At 44.4% G+C, this 24,019-nt stretch overlaps 1 protein-coding gene across 2 annotated transcripts in view; it reads right to left on the bottom strand.

The window, feature by feature from the left end:
* LOC139423096 (autism susceptibility gene 2 protein-like) overlaps window positions 1-24,019 on the bottom strand; it is a 525,631-nt gene that overhangs the window by 265,773 nt on the left and 235,839 nt on the right. The gene's annotated exons all lie outside the window — the stretch shown is intronic.

Below are 24,019 nucleotides of genomic sequence, written 5' to 3' on the forward strand. Positions count from 1 at the left end.
TCTACAGTATTTTTTGCTCATCTTTATCAAGGGTGCCAATAATTTGGCCTGTAGATTATAGTGGCTGAGGAGACTGACATGAAAATCCCTCTCCCACAGACAGAAGAACATTTTGTCATGAATATGTGTGAGCTGGCAGCGAGCACTGTTCTGTATGTGTAAATCTGTCATGTTTTTATATGCCTCTTGAGCCAGCAGCTGTCACTCCAGCCTGCCAATGACAGACAAGACAGCCAGCATCTGATCTCACAATGTGAAATCCCTATCAACCTTTCTGAGAAGAGAAGAACAGAAACAAAAGCTTCAAACATCTTCAAAAGCCGTCTTCTCTTCCTTTCAAACAGACAGGCAGCCCCATGCGGAGACTACAGAAGCTCAGTTTCAGACTCATAGAGAGACAGAAAATAAAAAGCAAGTGAGCAAAGAGGAGGAGGATGTGCGATCCAAGAACATCTGAGCCTTCCAGAAGTCCTCCTGAGGAGAACAATGTAGGGCTCATGGGGGCCGAGGGGCAGTTCTGGTCCAAGTCTGCATTTCATGTCCTCTGAATCTTCCTCACAATACTCCTTCCTTCCAGATCCAGCAGACGAGATCGGCCTGCCATGCCAAGCCTCAGCCTTCATTTCAAATCACATACCAGAGCATTAAATAGGTGCAATGCCACCTAACAGAAAAAGCAGAGTATGGCTCGACAGACAGCACATAGAGGGATTGTATTATCTAAGAGAGCGGGGAAGAGAACTAGGCCACACAAGACAGCCTGGCTGGGTACTCTCACTCTCTCTTTCTGACTGAACTATACAGGTAGCATTTTTTTTTTATTGAACCTTTATTTAACTAGGAAAGTCAGTTAAGAACAAATTATTATTTACAATGACGGCCTACCCTGGCGACGCTGGGACAATTGTGCACTGCCCTACGGGACTCCCAATCTGGCCGGATGTGATACAGCCTGGATTCGAACCAGGGACTATAGTGACGCCTCTTGCAATGAAATGAGGTGCCTTAGACCACTGCGTCACTCGGGAGCCCAAAGTCCGTAACTGGTTCCAGAATACCATGATTTATTGAAAGGGCACAGGGTAGAGGGGGACGCCTTAAGAGCCTTTGAATTAAACGTATAATTAAAATGAAAACATTCCCTTTTCTGTAACCATTAGCAGTATGAAAGGAATTCTTTCCGAGGGAGAATACTGTGGTGGGCGAAAGGCTGTGAGCCAGGCTGAGTGCTGAGAGTGATAAGAGAGAGCTGGAGAACTGGGAGATGCCTGATGGGCCTGAGGAGGAGAGCGGGGAAGAGAACTAGGCCACACAAGACAGCCTGGCTGGAGGGAACACAAGCACGTGGAGATAAACACACACACACACACACGCACACACACACACACACACACACACACACACACACACACACACACACACACACACACACACACACACACACACACACACACACACACACAGAGAGAGAGAGAGAGAGAGCTCCATACACAGAGGCTCTGGCATGTGTGATAGCACTAATTACCTCCAACACACTTTTCCTCCACAAAGAGACTGAGCCTTTTCCTTACCCTTTTTTGTAAAAGGCCAATTCCTCTGATGGGAGTTTGAACATTTGCAGAGCAGAGGGGGAAGTATATCCCGGGCATGCACACACAGTAATAGAGCCCTGAAGAAAGGGCATGGGAAGAAGGGAGGGACGGCACTGTGCACCGTTTATGCCCCAGTCTACAGGTCGTTCATCAAAACATGTTGACCTATAATATTCATTAAGCAAGCAGGGTCCCTGCTGGCAGCACTGTGCATCTCTCTTACGCACACACACAACATGGGGACACACGCGCATGCGTGCACACACACACACCAATGTACAGGTAACTGCCAAAATAATGGAAACAATGACGGATAGAAAGTATATTGAAAGCATGTGCTTCCACACAGGTTTGGTTCCTGAGTTAATTAACCAATTAACATCCCATCATGCTGGCTATGCCCCCATAGCATGACAATGCCCCCATTCACAGGGTACGAGGGGTCACTGAATGGTTTGATGAGCCTGAAAACGATGTGAACCATATGTCATGGCCGTCTCAGTCAACCCAGTTGAACACTTATGGGAGTTTTCCAGTAGCATCAACAAAACACCAAATGATGGAATTTCTTGTGGAAGAATGAATGGTGTCGCATCCCTCCAATAGAGCTCCAGACACATGTAGAATCTATGCCAAGGTGCATTGAAGCTGTTCTGGCTTGTGGTGGTCCAACGCCCTACAAAGACACTTTATGTTGTTTCCTTTATTTCTACATATTCTAACCACAGACCAATAAAAGTACTTCCACCCCCACCCATGTCTTACTTGTGTAATTGATTGAACAGCCATCTGCAGCACATGGAATGAAAGGGAATGATTGAATAGCTTTAAGGGCTTGTCTGCATTACCTTATCTCTTACAATGAAGTCCGACACATTGGACAGTAATTGTGTCCCAGTCTGTTTGAGTAAAATAGATTAAAATTAAATAATAAATTAGATTAATCTAACAGTTCAAGTATCATCAAAATGACTGATGTCTATATGTGGAACAAACCGATTGCATTAGTACTGTACACTCCCCGGTCTCCATCGATCAGTAGAAAATCTACTCTGTCTGTGAACTATTCAGTAAATTTACCTCAGAGAATAGAGTGAAAAACATCTCTAATAAAGGCAACACAGTAAACCCAGATCATCTTTCAGGGGTATTGCATGGCCAGACAGGAACCTAGCTATTACACAGTGATTTGCAAAATGTCTCCCTTGGTTTGTTGTTCCCTTTAATTTCTCTTAAAGCTTCCTTAAATTACTTCAGAGAATGACGTGTTCTTTCAGAGGGGCAGATTCTTGGCCCGCTCAGTGGCGTAATGTACTCATCTCTTAACAGCGTGATTAATAGATGTGCTAAACCAAGGGAGGATATGCTAGTGGTCACAATAAATCAGCCCCATCAAAAAGCTGAGCTGAGATTTAATGACCTCCCAGTACAGATAAATCTGAGAGATGAACCAGTCTCTCTGTGTGTGTAGAGTAGAGACTAACAGTCCCTTCAGTTGGCATGTCATCCCAGTAGCAGTAGCAGCAAGCAGTGGCTCATCAGCATGGTCATGGTCCTCTCATTACTCTGGCATGTCATTTCACATTTCATCACTTCATTGCCTTTTTACTTGTTTCAGTTTCTTCTCCCGCAGTGCACATGGCATGGCCGCTTTTCACAATATCTAGTGCAGAGATGATGGGTGTAGTCAGAGAGGGTGTGTGGAGGTTTTGTGTGTGTGTGTGTGTGTATTTCCCTTTGTCCATGTGTGTGTGCATGTACGTGTAGCGCGTGTGTGTACACTACGTGCACATGCCTGTTCTGTGATTCTGTGCTCATGTAATAACAACATAAACACATGAATAAAGAGGCAAGCTGAAACATACAGACGTATTCGTTTAATGACCTTATCCACATTGGGTAAAAATTTGCCCTACAGAAAGATAACTAGCAAACAGACGGTTTTAATATTCCAGAGGCTAATTTCACAACAAATAAAAACACAGCAATACATTAGCATCTAATGAAACATTTAAACTACTAGTATGTGCATCTGCCATTGATTTCAACACATTGAGGTCTTGTCTTCCCTCAATCTGTTCCGTGTTAGGGGGGAACCCCCACCTTCCCCTCTGCCTGAATTTATTGAAGTATAGAATTAAAACAACTGTTTTCAATCAGCAGTCAGTGTGATTCTTCAGCAGAGAACAGCCTAAATAAAACCTCCACACTATCATCGTTTTAATCAAGCTGCTATATCTCCCCATGTGATACAGTAATAAAATGAGTCATATTCCCCCAAATCTAAACTACATAGAAACCTCCATTCTGTAGTTTTAATGTATTTGTACTCACCCTGAACTAAATAGCCATACTAACGCCAAAAGGTAACACTTATAGAGCACTGCATCACGAAAGGAGATGGGTGCCACTTACAAAGCAGATAACCTTGCTTATAGAAGAAGCCTGAATCAATAAAAGGCTAACTTACACTGAATGCTTTTATTTCTGTATTTCTGGTAATGGCAGCAGAGTGGAGAAAGTGCTATTTATCTATATCTATTCAAACCTGACCTGGACAATACACCAGCACTTTTCTACTTAAGAATTTTCAGGGGAAGAAATACCTCCCTTTAAAGGGATACTTTGGGATAGTTCGGGATTTTGGAAACGAGGCCCATTATCTACTTCCCCAGAGTCAGATGAACTCATTGTTATGTCTCTGCATGCAGTTTGAAGGAAGTTGCTAACTAGCACTAGAGCAATTGTTAACCTGGAACATGCTTTCCAGTCATTGCGCTAACGCTAGTTAGCATTAGCTCACGAAACTACCTCTAACTTCCTTAATACTGGACGCAGAGACATACAAATGGTATCCACATCTGACTCTGGGGAAGTAGAAATCCCTTTAAGAGGCCTTTTGCACATTAGAAGGGAGGTTGGAAAACAGCCTTTGAAGATTTTTACAGGATTATTGTTAACACGTGTAGTCAATTATTTCCTCTGCCCACTTAGCGAAAAGTGCGTTGCCAGTGCTGCTGAGGAATTTTACAAGCCTACTGACCTATTCCCAAGGGCTCCTCTAGCAACTGAATGTAATCAAACACAAAAAGTGAGCCCTGCTTAACGTGTTAAACCACACAGGCCATTTTTAACAGGGCAATACACAACCCACCTCCTAGCCATCAACCTCCATCCTCCCTCCCAAAAAGTGCGAAAGCTGGGCTCGGCTTTCTATGCTAGCCTCTGTGGGATTCCATTGCTATCAGCTCCTGTTTTCCCTGAGTTATGCACAACAGCAGCTGCGGAACTCGGCGGTAATAAAACCTGGAACAATTTAAGGGCTTTTATTGTTGTTCTGCGGTCGGCTTTTAGTACAGCTAACCTGTCCTCTCTGGATCCCTCCCACCGCCAGTAGAGAAACCCACCAGGCCTGCAATGAAAGAGGATCTCATTTACCTAAAAGCGCTTATAAATGTTTAATTTGCTTTAACAAGTTACAAGTCGCTCATTCTGGAAGTTTTACGGCTGCTTGCCACTAAGGGAGGACCATGAAAGTTTTATAGATAATCCACTAGCTAGCTCGGGCTGCTTATAATAAACGCTCTATTTTCTGCTGTACTGACAAATCCCTTTGGTTTACAGTGACTACGCTTTGAACATTGACGTGCAGTCAGGGTAGACAGGGTCAGCTGCACCTCACTGACTCTTTACACCTGCTTCTCAAGATCACCCACTCACTTACACACCCTTACATAACAACGCACAGAACATTATCCTCTTCTTTATAATACTCTTTATGACTTAGTGGTTTTTTAAAATAAATGTCTTGATATTGTGTATTTTTTTATAAATGTATATTGCATCGTTGAGAACTTGCAATTTTTTGTTTTGTTATTTTCTTACTTATTTTTTGTTATTTAATTTTTATTTTATCATTTGTTTGACTTTTGAACACTTGTTATTTTTCGGGGGGGGGGGGGCAATACAGTGCAATTGTATTTTGGGGGGGTATATAATTGAACTTATTTCATGACTTATTTTATGGAATATGTTTTATATATGTCTTGGCTTATCTTGTACACTTCTTTCATTAGAGATGTTGTTTTATAATTTCACTTTTGAACACTTTTCATTTTTTGACAAATAAATCCATGTTTCTATAGTAAACACTTGCCCTTTCCTTGATTTGGTGACAGAGCACCCATTTTATTTGCTAAAACTCCTTCCATCCATTCAAATTGCTGACACGGACAGCCGTTCCTGACTACATTCACTTGATGGACAGGGTCACCATATGCCTCGTTGCTTTGCCTAGCTTCATTCATTACATTGAGACAATTTCATATTTTACACATGCGTATTGCCTAAACATGTTGTGTGGGTGTGTCTACATCCCCTTAAAACTATTCATGGAACAAAATGCATGTCAAAGGCCTAGAGTATGTTCATATTCTGCATAGTCCAACCATAGTCCAACCAAGGAACATCAAAAGTCGTGCTATAAATTCACAGACAACACAAAGATTCCTTGATGTCCTTCCAGATTCCCTCTGTCTACCCAAGGACACCAGAGGACAAAAATCAGTTAACCACCTAACTGAGGAACTCAATTTAACCTTGCGCAATATCCTAGATGCAGTTGCACCCCTAAAAACTAAAAACATTTCTCATGAGAAACTAGCTCCCTGGTACACAGAAAATACCCGAGCTCTGAAGCAAGCTTCCAGAAAATTGGAATGGAAATGGCGCCACACCAAACTGGAAGTCTTGCGACTAGCTTGGAAAGACAGTACTGAAGAGCCCTTACTGCTGCTCGATCATCCTATTTTTCTAACTTAATTGAGGAAAATAAGAAAAATCCGAAATTCCTTTTTGATACTGTCGCAAAGCTAACTAAAAAGCAGCATTCTCTAAGAGAGGATGACTTTCACTTTAGCAGTGATAAATTCATGAACTTCTTTGAGGAAAATATTATGATTATTAGAAAGCAAATTACGGACTCCTCTTTAAATCTGTGTATTCCTTCAAAGCTCAGTTGTCCTGTGTCTGCACAACTCTGCCAGGACCTAGGATCAAGAGAGACGCTCAAGTGTTTTAGTACCATATCTCTTGACACAATGATGAAAATAATCATGGCCTCTAAACCTTCAAGCTGCATACTGGACCCTATTCCAACTAAACTACTGAAAGAGCTGCTTCCTGTGCTTGGCCCTCCTATGTTGAACATAATAAACGGCTCTCTATCCACCGGATGTGTACCAAACTCACTAAAAGTGGCAGTAATAAAGCCTCTCTTGAAAAAGCCAAATCTTGACCCATAAAATATAAAAAACTATCGGCCTATATTGAATCTTCCATTCCTCTCAAAAATTTTAGAAAAGGCTGTTGCGCAGCAACTCACTGCCTTCCTGAAGACAAACAATGTATAGGAAATGCTTCAGTCTGGTTTTAGACCCTATCATAGCACTGAGCCGGCACTTGTGAAGGTGGTAAATTACATTTTAATGGCATCGGACCGAGGCTCTGCATCTGTCCTCGTGCTCCTAGACCTTAGTGCTGCTTTTGATACCATCGATCACCACATTCTTTTGGAGAGATTGGAAACCCAAATTGGTCTACACGGACAAGTTCTGGCCTGGTTTAGATCTTATCTGTCGGAAAGATATCAGTTCGTCTCTGTGAATGGTTTGTCCTCTGACAAATCAACTGTAAATTTCGGTGTTCCTCAAGGTTCCGTTTTAGGACCACTATTGTTTTCACTATATATTTTACCTCTTGGGGATGTTATTCGAAAACATAATGTTAACTTTCACTGCTATGCGGATGACACACAGCTGTACATTTCAATGAAACATGGTGAAACCCCAAAATTGCCCTTGCTAGAAGCATGTGTTTCAGACATAAGGAAGTGGATGGCTGCAAACGTTCTACTTTTAAACTCGGACAAAACAGAGATGCTTGTTCTAGGTCCCGAGAAACAAAGAGATCTTCTGTTGAATCTGACAATTAATCTTAATGGTTGTACAGTCGTCTCAAATAAAACTGTGAAGGACCTCGGCGTTACTCTGGACCCTGATCTCTCTTTTGAAGAACATATCAAGACCATTTCAAGGACAGCTTTTTTCCATCTACGTAACATTGCAAAAATCAGAAACTTTCTGTCCAAAAATGATGCAGAAAAATGTATCCATGCTTTTGTCACTTCTAGGTTAGACTACTGCAATGCTCTACTTTCCGGCTACCCGGATAAAGCACTAAATAAACTTCAGTTAGTGCTAAATACGGCTGCTAGAATCCTGACTAGAACCTAAAAATTAGATCATATTACTCCAGTGCTAGCCTCCCTACACTGGCTTCCTGTCAAAGCAAGGGCTGATTTCAAGGTTTTACTGCTAACCTACAAAGCATTACATGGGCTTGCTCCTACCTATCTCTCTGATTTGGTCCTGCCGTACATACCTACACGTACGCTACGGTCACAAGACGCAGGCCTCCTAATTGTCCCTAGAATTTCTAAGCAAACAGCTGGAGGCAGGGCTTTCTCCTATAGAGCTCCATTTTTATGGAACGGTCTGCCTACCCATGTCAGAGACTCAAACTCGGTCTCAACCTTTAAGTCTCTACTGAAGACTCATCTCTTCAGTGGGTCATATGATTGAGTGTAGTCTGGCCCAGGAGTGGGAAGGTGAATGGAAAGGCTCTGGAGCAACGAACCGCCCTTGCTGTCTCTGCCTGGCCGGTTCCCCTCTTTCCACTGGGATTCTCTGCCTCTAACCCTATTACAGGGGCTGAGTCACTGGCTTACTGGGGCCACAGTGTCTCCTGACCCCTCCTGTCTCAGTCTCCAGTATTTATGCTGCAGTAGTTTATGTGTCGGGGGGCTAGGGTCAGTTTGTTATATCTGGAGTACTTCTACTGTTCTATTCGGTGTCCTGTGTGAATCTAAGTGTGCGTTCTCTAATTCTCTCCTTCTCTCTTTCTTTCTCTCTCTCGGAGGACCTGAGCCCTAAGACCATGCCCCAGGACTACCTGACATGATGACTCCTTGCTGTCCCCAGTCCACCTGACCGTGCTGCTGCTCCAGTTTCAACTGTTCTGCCTTATTATTATTCGACCATGCTGGTCATTTATGAACATTTGAACGTCTTGGCCATGTTCTGTTATAATCTCCACCCGGCACAGCCAGAAGAGGACTGGCCACCCCACATAGCCTGGTTCCTCTCTAGGTTTCTTCCTAGGTTTTGGCCTTTCTAGGGAGTTTTTCCTAGCCACCGTGCTTCTACACCTGCATTGCTTGCTGTTTGGGGTTTTAGGCTGGGTTTCTGTACAGCACTTTGAGATATCAGCTGATGTACGAAGGACTATATAAATACATTTGATTTGATTTGATTTGATAGTCCAAAAACACAGAAATTATGATATTCATAGCAATAATCATTGTCTAAGCATAGGGGGATGAGAGACTACATTTCCCATCAGCCCCATGGTGAGGCCCAGCCCCATAGTGTGTCAACTTTGGACTGGCAGCAGACAATAGCAGTTGGAAACAGTCGGGAACGGTTAACCCACTGCAAACTTTTCCCGACGAGAACGTCATGTGAAAGCGGGACACGGGTTGTCAGGGCCTGTAAGGAGCTGATTCAGCGTCCTCCGTCATCGTTCTGACAGCAGCTGTGTGGCAGCGCGTAACTGGCGCTAACCAGAGTGGCCCGGGCCAGACCCTGTGTTTGGCTCTGAAGCCTGAGCGTTCTGACCGCCCCAGACAAGCGTCCTCCATCCCCCCACCTCCCCCCTGTCCATAGCCACCCACAGTCAAAGCCTGTCATTGGACATCAGGGTTCACTGGGGTCCGACTGCCCTCATTTGTTTAGTTAGTTTGTGTGTGGTATATAGATGTCATGGGAAGTCACAGTTAAAATAACACTTAATACATCCATCAGCGTCTCTGTTACACAACCATATATATTTTCCCTCATAATGTCCAATTGACATATTTGTGATTATTGGCATATTTTGGCCAATACTTCTGTACTGGCTATGATAATGTTTCCTAGATGTCATTATAGCTAGCGACTCGGCAGAACAGAAACAGTAGTTTTCCTCTGTGTCTATCGTTTCCGCAGGGTGCTGTGCGATCGCTATGGAAATGCTCCATTTCACTCTTATACCTCTCAGCCGTTATCATGCTCAAGTGGATGCCACGACCTCTGGCGACCTTGTCAGACATGATTTTTGTGGTGGCAGGAGGCCTAATGCACCCTGAGGACGGGCTTAGGCCACAGAGCAGGATCACAGTCTCTCTGTGGTGGAATGTGATTCTTCACAGCAATGGAGCCTCTGAGGACTAGAGGGGCTAACCACAGCACCCTGAAGGCATGAGCATTTTGAGAGGAAGATAGAGGAAGAGTTGGGGGGTGGGAGGATGGAGGATGGTAAAACTTGCTTAAAAGTGCTGTCTTGATCTCATCAGTCATACTAAGGGCCATTTACTCAACCACAGAGCTGGGCGTGGGGTAGGGGGGTGGTGGAGGTATGGTAGGCTTGAGGCTGCATTTATATACAGACATAAATCTGGGATCTATGACGACATTACATACAAATCAATATGCTTTTAACATCCATCCTCTCTGCAGTTGCATCGCAATCACCTTTTTCCCTCTTCGTACAAATGGCCATATAATGCTGTAGCCTGCTGCATTGAGTTATGGGGACAATTCCCAGATTTAATAATGCACTGAGTGGTGCAAGGTGGTGGAAGGATGGAAGGAGGGAGGGGTGGTAGGAGGAGAATAAGATCAGCAGGAGACCTCAACTCTCTCAGACCATATCAGAACACCTTGTTATAGGACACCATGTGGCAATAAAATACACCCCCCCCCCCCCCTTCCCACATTAAACATATCCAGCTCCCCTTCCCTCCATGCCTACAGTAGCATCCCCCTAGGCTCTAAGGGTGGAAGGACAGAGAGAGGAGACAGAAAATGAGCGAATGAGAGGGGGGAGGGAGGTGAGACAGAAGTAGAGAGAGGAGTGTGGGACGACATAAGAGAGAAGAAAGAGAGAGACAGAGAGCGAGTTGAGAGAGACTCGAGAAGCCTTCCCAGAGCACAGCAGCTGCACAGAGAGAGACAGAGAGCGAGTTGAGAGAGACTCGAGAAGCCTTCCCAGAGCACAGCAGCTGCACAGAGAGAGAAGCCCGAGACCTTCAGCTGCTCAACCGAGCGCTTATCACCACATAACTATTCATCAAAGAAATTTGTGTGCAATTAATTACATTATTCCCGAGCGCCCCCCCATCCGTGCCACCGGGTCGTTACTCCAATATCAGCTTTCAGCTAGCCATCTCACTAAGCCACAGCATCAGTGCCAAGTCACAGCTAGGTCTCAGAGCTGCCCGGCCAGCCTAAATGAAGATTGCTGCTAGGAGGAAAAAAAGAAAAAGGCCTCCTCTCCTCTCCTATCGGCTTGCAGGAGGCTATCATTTCTCTTTCTTATTGCCATTTATTTCCCCCTAGGAATTCACTGCCAGTATATTGGCAGGCCTTCCAGTAGATGGAGGCAATGAAATTTAGCGCGGACACTTAACACCGGTTCAAGCCTTGTGCACGGCTCATGTGTGGCGGTAATATGATAAACAAACGCTTCCAGTTTGGAGAAAGAGGACTTTTTAATGTTACAGAAATAGAGCACTGAGCGCCGGAACTGCATGGAGCTGTGGCTGCAGTTAAGAAGATGGAAAATGCACAACCGGAGCCCTTCAGAGGTGGGGAAGAAGATATACAAATCATTTTTTAGCTAAATGTCAGAGTGAGTGTGCTGTCGCCTGGCTCCTGCTATTAAGGAGAGAGGATCTAAATGGGTGATCGCAGTACCATTATAGGACCCTAAGGCATGGCTAGCTCCCAGCCTGGATGTTATGCAGCAAATAAGACAAGAAAAACGGTATAAAGGGATATTCATTTAAAACGATTCCATTCAAACCTTTATGAGGAAAGTTCACACAATAAACATGCAATTTGTGTCCATTAACAGGAAATGTCCAGCTGGTTGAGAGAATGCCAAGAGTGTGCAAAGCTTTCATTAAGGCAAAAGGTGACTACTTTGAATAATCTAAAATAAAACATATATTTGGATTTGTTTAACACTTTTTTGGTTACTAAATAATTCCAAATGTTATTATTTCACAGTTTTGATGTCTTCACTGTTATTATACAATGTAGAAAATAGTCAGACAAAGAAAAACCTTTAGGTGAGTCAAAACGTTTGACTGGTGCTGTACATGTAGCCTACATGACTAGTACTACAGACTAGATATGAACTAAAGTCACACTGCAATCAATAACAGGTCTATAAATACACAACATGTTGTTGTGGGTAAGTAACAGCGTGTCCAATGCTGCCAGTCAGTCACACCCTTTGGCTTCAGGGCACAGCAGTGAGAGTGGTGTGATTAGGTCCTGGCAGGCTGACACTTGTCCCTCATTGACCTGTGACCCCTGGTACAGCGAGCCAGGAGGGCTGTTAATGACAGCAGAGATGAGCTGAGATAATCTGATCTCCAATCAGCAGGTGGACGTGACCTCTGTGACCTCTATGAAACAGGATGCCGGCCTATCAGCGTACAGGTCAGAAGCCCTGGCCTGTTTTGGTTGGCCGCGGTTCAAACGAACGAAAAAGCAGAGCGTCTCACCTTACCCGTGTTTGGCTCGCCTGAGCTGCAGGCTGGGGGATTAGAGAGACTATAAAATCTGCTTAGACAATATAAGGTTCCCCTTTGGCTGGCCGACAGGGTGCCTGTCCAAGGTCGCTGCTATCCCTAATCCCCTGTTATCAACATCTTCATTTAGCCGTCTTCCTGAAATCCATGTCTACTATTAGACGGCCATAAAACAAGATGGTCCCAAAGGCACCAATGTATTAACAGGAGCAGAGCCAAGAGTAGACTTGGCTTATTCTACTTTAGAGGAGGACTACTCAGCAACACAGCATCTGTTTATACTTTCTTATCAGCTTGGTTCAAATGTGACAGGCACACTAGAGCTGCAAACAGGATGCTAGCCAGCAAGAACTCTCTGACCTATTAGCATGACTTACTGACTTGTATTGACCTCGTGTGAGATCAGGTTAGCGCAGCAGCAGAGTACACAGCGGATTTCCCCAAGTCACAGCGATCCAGAATCAACACAACTAAATGATGATCCAGGATCAAAGACAACATCAAGGTTAACTGGCCTCATGAATCCGTAAGTGGAGGAGTCATAAGCCAATAAGAGCAGGCTTGTCTGAGCAGCCCAGATTGTTGTTCCAGAAGTTTCACACCTCCCCAGTGAGCTGGCTACCTCACATACTTGGCTGTAATCAGCTGAGCCAGTCACCATACTGAACATTCTGCAAGCTCCACAAGCCAGCGTCAGCCAGCGACCTGTGACATCTGAGCTATGGCAAGTCAAGAAGGTCAAGTGCTAGGCTATATGAGTACAAATATATATAAATAAATCTTACAAGAGGTTGACCCTTTTCTGAATATAATGTAGCTACACGTCAGGAATGACTCAGACATGTACACTATGTTCAAAACGCATAATACTAGTTAGCCTAGATGACTAAGGGATATGATCATTATTATTACAATGTAATAGCATTAACAGTGCTCTCATTCCCCTATGATCCCATCAGGCCATAAAAGTGCAGCTGGAATGTGGACATAATGGAGTAGAAACAGACAGTCGATGGAGGGGAAATGCCACGCTTGTTTAACTTGAATAGCTACCTGGTTTCAGCAACTAGACAATGTACCGGACTACCAGTTCAATGAGTGATCCTTTCAAAGAGGATGAGAACTTTGTCATTCTATTTCTCCCCAGCAGTGACAACTATCTCCAACCATCCAAAATAAACAGTGATTTCTTTATTCCAGGTTCCCCCAGTATTGTGAAACGGAGGACTCCGCCGCCGAACACCGAAGAGAATCAGTTCCGTCTTTATGATTTACACAGTGATAAAAATAGCTACCTTCCACCCGAGACCTGTCAGCACCTACCAGTGGCAAGGCAGCTGGCACAAATAGCTTCCCCACCTGTGTCCAAGCCATATTACCACACACAGGGGACCTGTTACATTTCAGCCCAGTTTCACATCATTAGGCACGAAAAGGGACTATTTAAGTCCTCAGCGCCGCTCGTATTTATGTTGAGACTTAAATCTAGATTGAAATCTTGTATTTTTTTCTATCCTTCCTCCTTCTCCCCAAGAGTGTTCAGCGATCTTGGCAGAACAAAATAATTACTCCGTGACCCTCTTTGTGAAGCGTGCCCTCGCTCTGTTTTTGTTTTGGTCTGGGCTTCCTCTTCCAAGTAATGGACTTCCTTCAAACCATAAATCACACTTATGTCGCTCCTTTTCATCTGTAGTTTTTGCTCTCTGCCATGTTTTGTTTAGTGTACCACATGTTTGTTAGTGTAATGCTTGGTGATTACAACCAGACAATGCAAGCCATCTTCCTTCTCCGCCTCTGAAAGGCTCTTTTACAGGCTCTTAAGGCCACACATGTCAACCACAGGAAGGCAATTATGAGAGTAAAATTACTTCCCTACTGTTATCCATCTATTCTGTGAGCCAGGGGAATGGTTAAAAGCCACCATGTAATGGGGAACAGTTAGCGTTTTCTCCTGGCCCCCAGCCAAGGCTACTAACTTTGCTATTAAAGGCCCCGACAAGCTTTGTCAATGCAATCTGCTGAATGCCTTGAGTGACACATGATCGATATTCTCCACTTTCCCGGGTCATCATCGATGACAGAGGCCTAAGTAATAATACAGCCCTCGCTGCCTCCTCTATCTTAAATGCTTCCCCTGCCACAATATTTCTTTTTTGTCTCAGGGCTTGTGAGCTACATTTTCTTGCCGATCGAAAGAGGAAGATACGGAGGGTGAAAAGGGGGAAGAGGGGGGTCTGAGGAATTACTATGTGTCTAGATTGATGCTAGCCAGGGAGCAAGCTTGGCAGGTTGAGGGGGGAGGAGGAGGCAGTGGGGGGAGGGGAGCTCAGATAAATAAAAAATGACTGGCTGCCGAGTTGTAATCTGCCAGCACCGAGCCCCCTGTAGCAACAAGCCAAATGAAAAAGCACACTGACAGGCAGGAGAGATGGAGGGCCTGCGGTAGATTGCAGGAAGAGAGGGAGGGCGCAGGGGAGGGAGGGAAAGGGGAGAGAGAGGCATGCAGAGGGATAGAGAGAGAGGATGCAGGCAGACAAATAGAGATTGTGAGGAGACATTTATTTTTGTTTGTTCCTGTGCATGAAGGTGTCAGGGAGCTGGGAGAGAAATGTGGCATGTGTTTGCAGGCAGTAAATAAAACACACATGCACACACACACACGCGCACACACACACACACACACACACACACACACACACACACACACACACACACACACACACACACACACACACACACACACACACACACACACACACACACACACCAGCTGGAGTACATAATACATTCATTACATTTTCTAATAAGCTTGAATGTAAACATTAGCAGTTAACCGTGTTTCATTACCCATCAAGCGCTGTTAATTAGACTGAAAATGTGTTATTTATATGTCTGGGCTGGTGTGTGCAGGAGAGCATGTAAAGCTAACATAATGTGCCATTTTTACATTATTAATGCCATTTTCACCTTTTGACAGACAGATAAACTCACGCACGAGCGCGCGCACACACACACACACACACACACTAAAAGGCAGTTGTCCTCTCCTCAACTAGCAGGTGGATCACACTCCCAACATCAAAACCCAACACAAGAGCTCCACCTACTGCAAGTGCCTTTTCTGCAGCCTGGCCTCCTATGTTAGGCTCCCGGGTGGCGCAGCGGTCTAAGGCACTGCATCGCTAGAGGCGTCACTACAGACCCTGGTTCAATTCTGGGCTGTATCACAACCAGCTGTGATTGGGAGTCCAATAGGGCGGCACACAATTGGCCCAGCGTCATCCGGGTCAGGGTAGGGTTTTGCCAGGGTAGGCCGTCATTGTAAATATGAATTTGTTCTTAACTGACTTGCCCAGTGAAATGAGGGTTACATGTTAAGACAGCAAGTCTAACCCTGGGAAAACAGTGCTCCTCTAAGACAAAGCAGAGACTGTCTGCTACTGATGTAAGACAGGCAGCAAAGACAGCAAAAAATACTTATACAGTACCCATTCTAGATAATCTCCCAGTAACCTTCTCTCATTGGACATGAAGGTTTGTAGGCCAGGAGGCTCTGTGATACAGACATGGGTAAGGAGGTTGGGTGTAGACTGGCCTGAAGTCTGGCTGCATGGCTGATGCAGTGCCAGTGGTGATGAGAGCAGAAGGCTAAGCCCTCTCCTCCTCACAGGTATTAGTGTTGAAGCCTCTAGCCTGTTAAACAGGGGCTAGGTGTGTGTGTGTGTGTGTATGTGTGTGTGTGTGTGTGTGTGTGTGTGTGTGTAGCGGGGCATGGGAAAGGTCTGACTGACTGCCACACCACACTGTCTGCCTGCTGGCCTGAATACACAACCACCTTCCTATCCCTAATGATAAGGCAAGGTCAGTCTAATGCAGGCACAGCGACCCTCTACAGAGGAGAAACAGAAGGACAGACTGGCATTGTCATCAGGATCTCAACAGTTAAACAATGGAAGTTCACATCAGGCACATCCCAACCACAGGGAGCAGACAGACACCAGACACAGAGCAAACAATCTGCCTGCACGACCATCCATAACACAACACATATCTCGAGGAAGAAAGCATATTTATAAATCACTTGCACACCGTAGGGGAGGGCTGATGATCTTACAATAGCAGAGAAAACAACGCTGTTCTTTTTCCTATGAGAATGATCCATATTTCTGTGTCCGTCTGGCTCTCTCTGGTAATCCACTGCTTTTATGTTCTTTCCCCGGCAGCAGACACACACAGTGCACAGCAAAGCCAGGCAACAGGGGCCTGCATGCTGGATGTCTGTAAAGGCAACATTTCCCCCACCTCTCTTTTTCATTTGCAGACCTGCTGCTCACTGTTGGACTGTCACAGAGAAAAGCTATCTTCCCCACAGCATGGCGGCTGTTCCAGGGCCACGCCGATCTGCACCGCCCTGCATGCCAATGCCACCACACCACTTCCTGCTCCCCCGCTGGGCTATTGAGGAAATATCAGCTGATACCGAATCATTTGTCTCCCTCATGCAGCTCGCCCCCCCAGTCGCGCCACGGTGAAAGGGGGAGACATGGGAGGACCATCTGCCTATCTCACAGGGAAACACTGGGGAATAATTTGTGTAACCCTCAGCGTGGCAATTTTGGTGAAAGCACAGATCAATATATAAAAGGGCCGTCTCCACGGGACCAGTTTGTTAAGGAACATGTGCTTCTCAGCTCAGGGGTTTATGGCATCGTTATTATTATTGCTCATGGCATTCTTTTTCCAGAAATGAAATGGGGCATAATCATTTTAAAAATGGAGTCATTCAGTAGCATAAGAACCACCACGGCACTGAGACTTTGTACCTAATCAGAGAAAAGTAAAGGAGGAAGAAAAGTACTGTGAGGTTTCAATGGCCCCTTTAATTCCCTCACTTCACTGTGACTCTTGCTGTGTTACAAATCAGATGGCTGTGAAGCCCCAGAAGTCAGATGGCTGTGAAGCCCCAGAAGTCAGATGGCTGTGAAGCCCCAGAAGTCAGATGGCTGTGAAGCCTCCTTGTCTCCAGGATGAGTCTTACATAAACACTGGCTGAGTCAGGGATCCCAGGCTTATCAGTGCAGCCTTGTTATTGCTGGCCAATCCACACATATTTCTCAGCTCAAATCAATTGCACAGCCATTAAAACTAAGCCAAAGAGACAATCCTCTGGTAATTAAAGGCTGTTGTCGTTAATGAGCAGTAAAAACACTGATAACCTGCATCTCAAGACCTTGTCCACCATACTGGCTGATTAGATAAAGCTGGGACTGTGGTGGATGGATTAGCAGGGGGAGGTGACAAGCGGTTTGGGAATGGTGGCAAAGAATGTTGTGTGTGTGTCTGTGTGTGTGTGTCTGTGTGTGTGTGTCTGTGCGTGTGTGTCTGTGCGTGTGTGTGTGTGACCTCACTATTATCTAATCAGTACTAATCCACAAGTAAGAATTTACACTGATAACCAATGAGAAGACAAAATGTTGCAGACTAATGGTGCTCAGGCTAATCATATCATTTATAACTACAAGAGTGATGTTGTTTCAAGGATATCTATGTGATAATGAAGTACTGTAGACTACATCAAAGTTATTACCACAGATGGAACAGCTGTTTGCAATCATGAAGTCCAACATGAACCCAAGAGGTCAAGACCTCTGGTCATGCTAGTCACAACATCGAACTCATCAAAGTCATACGTTCACTTTGAAATCTTACCAATGAGATACTGTAGCAATGATTTCTAAGACAAATGTTAAATGGAGATCGTTGTAAACAAGACACTCTTTCATGTAGGTTGCTGTTTACTAACTAGACACACAACTCTTTCAAGGAGGGAATACCTTGTTAGTGGACTACACACTATAACCTCCAAAATGCCCATTGTCAATGTTCTGTAGCTTTGAGGAACTGCTTACAGCATTCTTATTTAACAAAGTAATTCATTATTGAAGAGTGTTATTCATGCACACACACACACACACACACACACACACACACACACACACACACACACGTTCCAAAGCAGTTGTTTTATGAATTATGGAGAAGTGTGCTGGATGCAAATGAGAAACAATACTAGGTTTATTTTCAACCCAAAAGCCACAGAAGAAGCACTAAAGCAAAAAAACAAGCCACGCTGGGTGCAAACTTAAAAGTGTCGGAGCGTTAGGGGGTTTGGGTGGTGGAGAGAGAATGCTTTTATTTCCTTCAAGTCTCTCTCGCTCACCCCTGGAGAGCAAGTGTGAGCAACAGTACAAGGCTAAAACAACCAACTACTGTACCCAGAATACTTCTGACGTTTTCAAACTATGCCTTTTTCCTTTGCATCTGTATTCTTTTCATTATCCCACTTTCCCAGTGTGTGCTAGCCTATATAGTTAAATGTACACTGTCATGAGCATATACACAACAGTGTATTTTCACAGGGCCGATTGTGTGCTATCAAGCCAGGCACAAGAGAGAATGTCGAAATTCCCGTGAGCAGAATTTTAAGCACACATGTAAATCATTTAGCACTCCCTGGCTGAACAGAGAGACTGAGACAGAATGTGAGAGAGCTCAGTTCTCTCTTATGTAAGCATCACACTGCCTCTTCCCTCTGTCCCAGAAGAATGAGTGTTTTTCTATTCCAGAGCTCATTTCCTAACACCACAGAACCCTGCAGAGAGGGAGCGGTTTCAGTCAAACTCTCTTCTCATGCAGGGAGCTCCACCAAGCAGCAGCAGACATGTTACCCTACTGATGACCTGCAGGTGGCGCTACATGACAACACGTCAAGAGGAAAGGAGCGGAGGAGCTGGAGAGGAAATGGAGAAAAGCAGAATAGAGGGGAAAGGAAGAAAGGAATACAGGATGAAGGAAATGAATGAAGGTGTGGAGTAATAAACTACTTTCTGACATGTCTTTCTTTAATCACAACCTGCATGGCCTTTCATTTATGGGTGTGCTTAGTGGAACCATAATAACATACAGAATATACTAAATCAAATCAAGAGTATAATAGCTTTGTTAGCATACTATTAAGAGCGGAAGACATTGCACAACCATTACTTGAAATAAAGATAAAGCAACAAAACACCAGGGGGTCATACAGGCAAAATACATGCTCTTACAGATACGGACTAATGCCATTCCAGTTGTGTCTGTGCCTAATCCGATGACTCAGCTCCATTGTGTGAATGAGGAGATAATATGTACCACAGTGAAGATATGGATATTATTATCCCATGGCTGCTCTATGCTAAGAGCTATAATGTGTCAGCAGGTGAACTGAGGTCCCATAGTTCGCACCCACACACACATGTACACAAAGACACCCACACACACACTCAGTGTGATTTCGTAAGGCCTCCTCCTATGGAGGGCAGCGCTAGAGGCATGAAAGTAGAGGGCAGTGAGGTGACCTACAAGGGCAGAAGGCAGTACAAAAGCACAATGTTTGTATTATGTAGCTTGAGCATTTGTATAGAATCAAGGTCTGCTAGGTAGCTCCTTGACACACACACACACACATTGCCTGTGGGTGAAAAGAATGAGTGAGTGAGTGAGTGAGTGAGTGAGTGTGTCTGTCAATTTGTATGCCTACCTAAAATGTATTCCACATATTCTGACATAAACACTGTCTACCCCGCCTCTCCAAAATACAGTACTGTAATCAAAACATCAAATCAAATGCTATGTCACATGCTTCGTAAACAACAGCTGTAGATTAACAGTGAAATGCTTACAGGCCCTTCCAAATAATGTAGAGGGAAAATATAGAAACGCGAGGAATAAATAAATACACAATGGCTGCATTCCAAACACATAAAAGACACTCCCTCCTCTCCCCTCAACGTTTGATGACATATCATGACGTATGATGAGTTGACACTTGCAGGGCGAGGGAAGAATGAATCCATTTTAAATTTCCCACCTTTGCCCGGAAATTCGTCACTCGTTCATCCCACGGTTGTGTTTCCAGTCATCATGGAACCACCGGTAGCTGTTGTGTGTGTTTATATCCGCTACAGTCAATTATGATTGCATTTCATATCTTGGCTAGAAGACAATGCATCTACAGACATTGAATAGTAGCCATCCGACAATATCAGGTCATTCAAAAATGTCTGCCTTCTGAGGGGAAAGAGGCATTGTCGTGCCTTCTACCTGGCTGTGTGGGTGTGTGTGGACCATGTTAATAGCTTAGTGATATGGACACTGAGGAACTTGAAGATCCACTACAGCCCCGTTGATGTGGATGGTGGCGTACTCGGGGCCTCTATTTTCTGTAATCCAAGATCAGCTCTTTTGTCTTGCTGACATTGAGGGAGAAGTTATTGTCCTGGCATCAGACTGTCAAGTCACTGACCTCTCTATAGGCGGTTTCATCGTCATTAGTGATCAATGATAGTGTTGGAGTCAAGCGTGGCCATGCAGACGTGCGTGAACAGGGAGTACACAGCATTTTCACATATGTGTTCGTCTTGTCCAGGGGGCAGAGGGCAGTGTGGAGTGCAATAGAGATGGCATCATCTGTGGATCTGTTGAGGCAGTATGTGAATTGGAGTGTGTCTATGGTGTCTGGGATGATGGTGTTGTCAGCCATGATCAGCCTTTGAAAGCATTTCATGGCTACAGATGTGAGTGCTACAGGGCGTTAGTAATTTAGACAGGTTACTTTGGCGTTCTTGGGCACAGGGACTATGGTGGTCTGCTTGAAACACATAGGTATTACAGACTGGGTCAGGGAGAGGTTGAACATGTCAGTGAATACAGCTGGTCAGCACATGCTCCGTGTACGTGTCCTAGTAATCCGTCTGGCCCCGCGGCCTTGTGAATGTTAACTGAGCGAGATCACACAGTCGTCCGGAACTGCTGATGCTCTCATGCATTATGTCCAATTGGCCTCACAACCGCAGACCATGTGTAACCACGCCAGTCCAGGACCTTCACATCTGGCTTCTTCACCTGCGGAATCGTTTGAGACCAGCCACGCAGACAGCTGATGAAACTGTGGGTATGCAAAACAAAATCATTTCTGCACAAACTGTCAGAAACCGTCTCAATGAAGCTCATTTCATCGTTCTGACCTGACTGCAGTTCGGAGTCGTAACCGACTTCAGTGGGATAATGCTCACTTTCAATGGCCACTGGCACGCTAGAGAAGTGTGCCCTTCACAGATTAATCCCGGTTTCAACTGTACCAGGCAGCTGGCAGACAGTTTATATGGCGTTGTGTGTGAGCGGTTTGCTGATGTCAACATTGTGAACAGAGTGCCCCATGGTGGCGGTGGGGTTATGGTATTGGCAGGCAAAGCTACAGATACAATTGCATTTTATCGATGGCAATTTGAACGCACAGAGATACTGTGACGAGATCCTGAGGCCCATTGTAGTGCCATTCATCCACCGCCATCACCTCATGTTTAGGCATGATAATGCATGGCCCTATGTCGTGTAGTAGGATTTGATCTTAGTTCTCTATTGATGTTTTGCTTGTTTGATGGCTCAGAGGTCGTAGCAGGATTTTTTACAAGCGTCCGGATAAGTGTCCTGCTCCTTGAAAGTGGCAGCTCTAGCCATTGGCTCAGTGCAGATGTTACCTGCACACCATAGCTTTTGGTTGGGATATGTACGTGTGGTCAATGTGTGGCTAATATCGTCAATGCACTTGTTTTTTTTTTCACCCATTTTTGTGTGTCTGTTGAGTACGCTTTAGTGTGTCTGTTGAGTATGGTTTAGTGTGTCTGTTGAGTACGGTTTAGTGTGTCTGTTGAGTACGGTTTAGTGTGTCTGTTGAGTACGGTTTAGTGTGTCTGTTGAGTACGGTTTAGTATGTCTGTTGAGTACGGTTTAGTGTGTCTGTTGAGTACGTTTTAGTGTGTCTGTTGAGTACGGTTTAGTGTGTCTGTTGAGTATGGTTTAGTGTGTCTGTTGAGTACGTTTTAGTGTGTCTGTTGAGTACGGTTCAGTGTGTCTGTTGAGTATGGTTTAGTGTGTCTGTTGAGTACGGTTTAGTGTGTCTGTTGAGTACGGTTTAGTGTGTCTGTTGAGTACGGTTTAGTGTGTCTGTTGAGTACGGTTCAGTGTGTCTGTTGAGTACGTTTCAGTGTGTCTGTTGAGTACGGTTCAGTGTGTCTGTTGAGTACGGTTTAGTGTGTCTGTTGAGTACGTTTTAGTGTGTCTGTTGAGTACGGTTCAGTGTGTCTGTTGAGTACGGTTCAGTGTGTCTGTTGAGTACGTTTTAGTGTGTCTGTTGAGTACGGTTCAGTGTGTCTGTTGAGTACGGTTTAGTGTGTCGGTATGTGGTGGTAAATAGACAACTACAAAAAAATATAGATATAAACTTGCTTGGTAAAAAGTATAGCCTGCAGCTTATCATTATGTTTTCTAACACACATGTTTTCTAAACATTAGAGATCACGCACCAGCTGTTGTTAACAAAGAGACACACCCCTCCCCCTCTCAGCTTACTCGAAGCTGATGTTTGATCTTGACGATGCATGGAAAAGCCAGCGAGGTGTATATTATCTATGCCCTTGTTCAGACACAACGCTGAGAAACATAAGATATTACAGTTCTTCAGGTGCCGTTGATAGGACAGTCTCAAATGGAGATTGTTCAGTTTGTTCTTTAGTGGTTGTACGTTAGTCAACAAAACAGAGGGCAATGGCGGTCTAGATGCTCGGCAACATAGTCTAATCATGATGCCACCTCGCTTCCCCCTCTTTTGCCACCGCTTCCTCTTTCGAGTCCTGGGGATGAGGGCCTGGTCCAGGGTAAGAATAACATTGAAAGCTGCCGACTCATTGAAGTAGAAATCTTAATTAAAATAAAGTTCAGTTTTCTGTAGAGAAACCGTTTTTGGTCATAGGAAATTATGGCGGAAACATTATATACTGTACTGCAACGACTGGCTGCATTACAAGTAAGATAGAGATGTGGAGATTGGGGCCCAGATTGGCCAATACCCCCACATGGCTGCAGAACCAGAGTCTAGCCCCTGGCAAGGTCACAGTCTGTCTCTCTCAAGGACATACTGCAGTCTGCAGCACAGGGCCTAAAAAGGCCCCATCTCCACACCTGGTAGTCAGTTAACTGCTTGCTTGCCAGAAGGAAAAAAAGAAACAAGAAAACCATATATAGTATAAAGCCCCACAGTGGAGGTGTCAAAATACCGAAACAAGGAAATGGTTCCAATTGTTTTTTCACCATTCACTTTTCCCATAGGGCTGTGTTTTGTTTAGGCTTACACTGGCATGACATTTTGATAACCATGTAAATCTTGTCAATATTTTCTGCTCCATTTACTCTCAGATTCAAAAATGCTAATTAGCATCAACGTAGATATCATGCAAGACTACAAATCCCTGCAAGGTCCTGCAAGTCATCTCTGGCTGACACCATTGCTAACAGATATTGTGTTAATTTCAAACTTGCACAAGACAGTATACAGGATTGTCAATTTAAAGAGATTTAGCCAATTTATTCATTACTATATTTAGCTAACATTAGATAGTTAATCCAGAGATTTTTACCTTTGCCTCAATTCGGCAGTCTTGTCCAGATAATCATAACATTTGTAGTTCTTTGTAATAGCCATATTAGCAGCTAATTAGCATTTCATTATTGGGGGGTAAATACATGCAAATACAGTGCCTTGCGAAAGTATTCGGCCCCCTTGAACTTTGCGACCTTTTGCCACATTTCAGGCTTCAAACATAAAGATATAAAACTGTATTTTTTTTGTGAA

Source organism: Oncorhynchus clarkii, chromosome 12 (assembly GCF_045791955.1).
Source record: "Oncorhynchus clarkii lewisi isolate Uvic-CL-2024 chromosome 12, UVic_Ocla_1.0, whole genome shotgun sequence".
In the NCBI taxonomy this organism is placed as follows: Eukaryota; Metazoa; Chordata; class Actinopteri; order Salmoniformes; family Salmonidae; genus Oncorhynchus; species Oncorhynchus clarkii.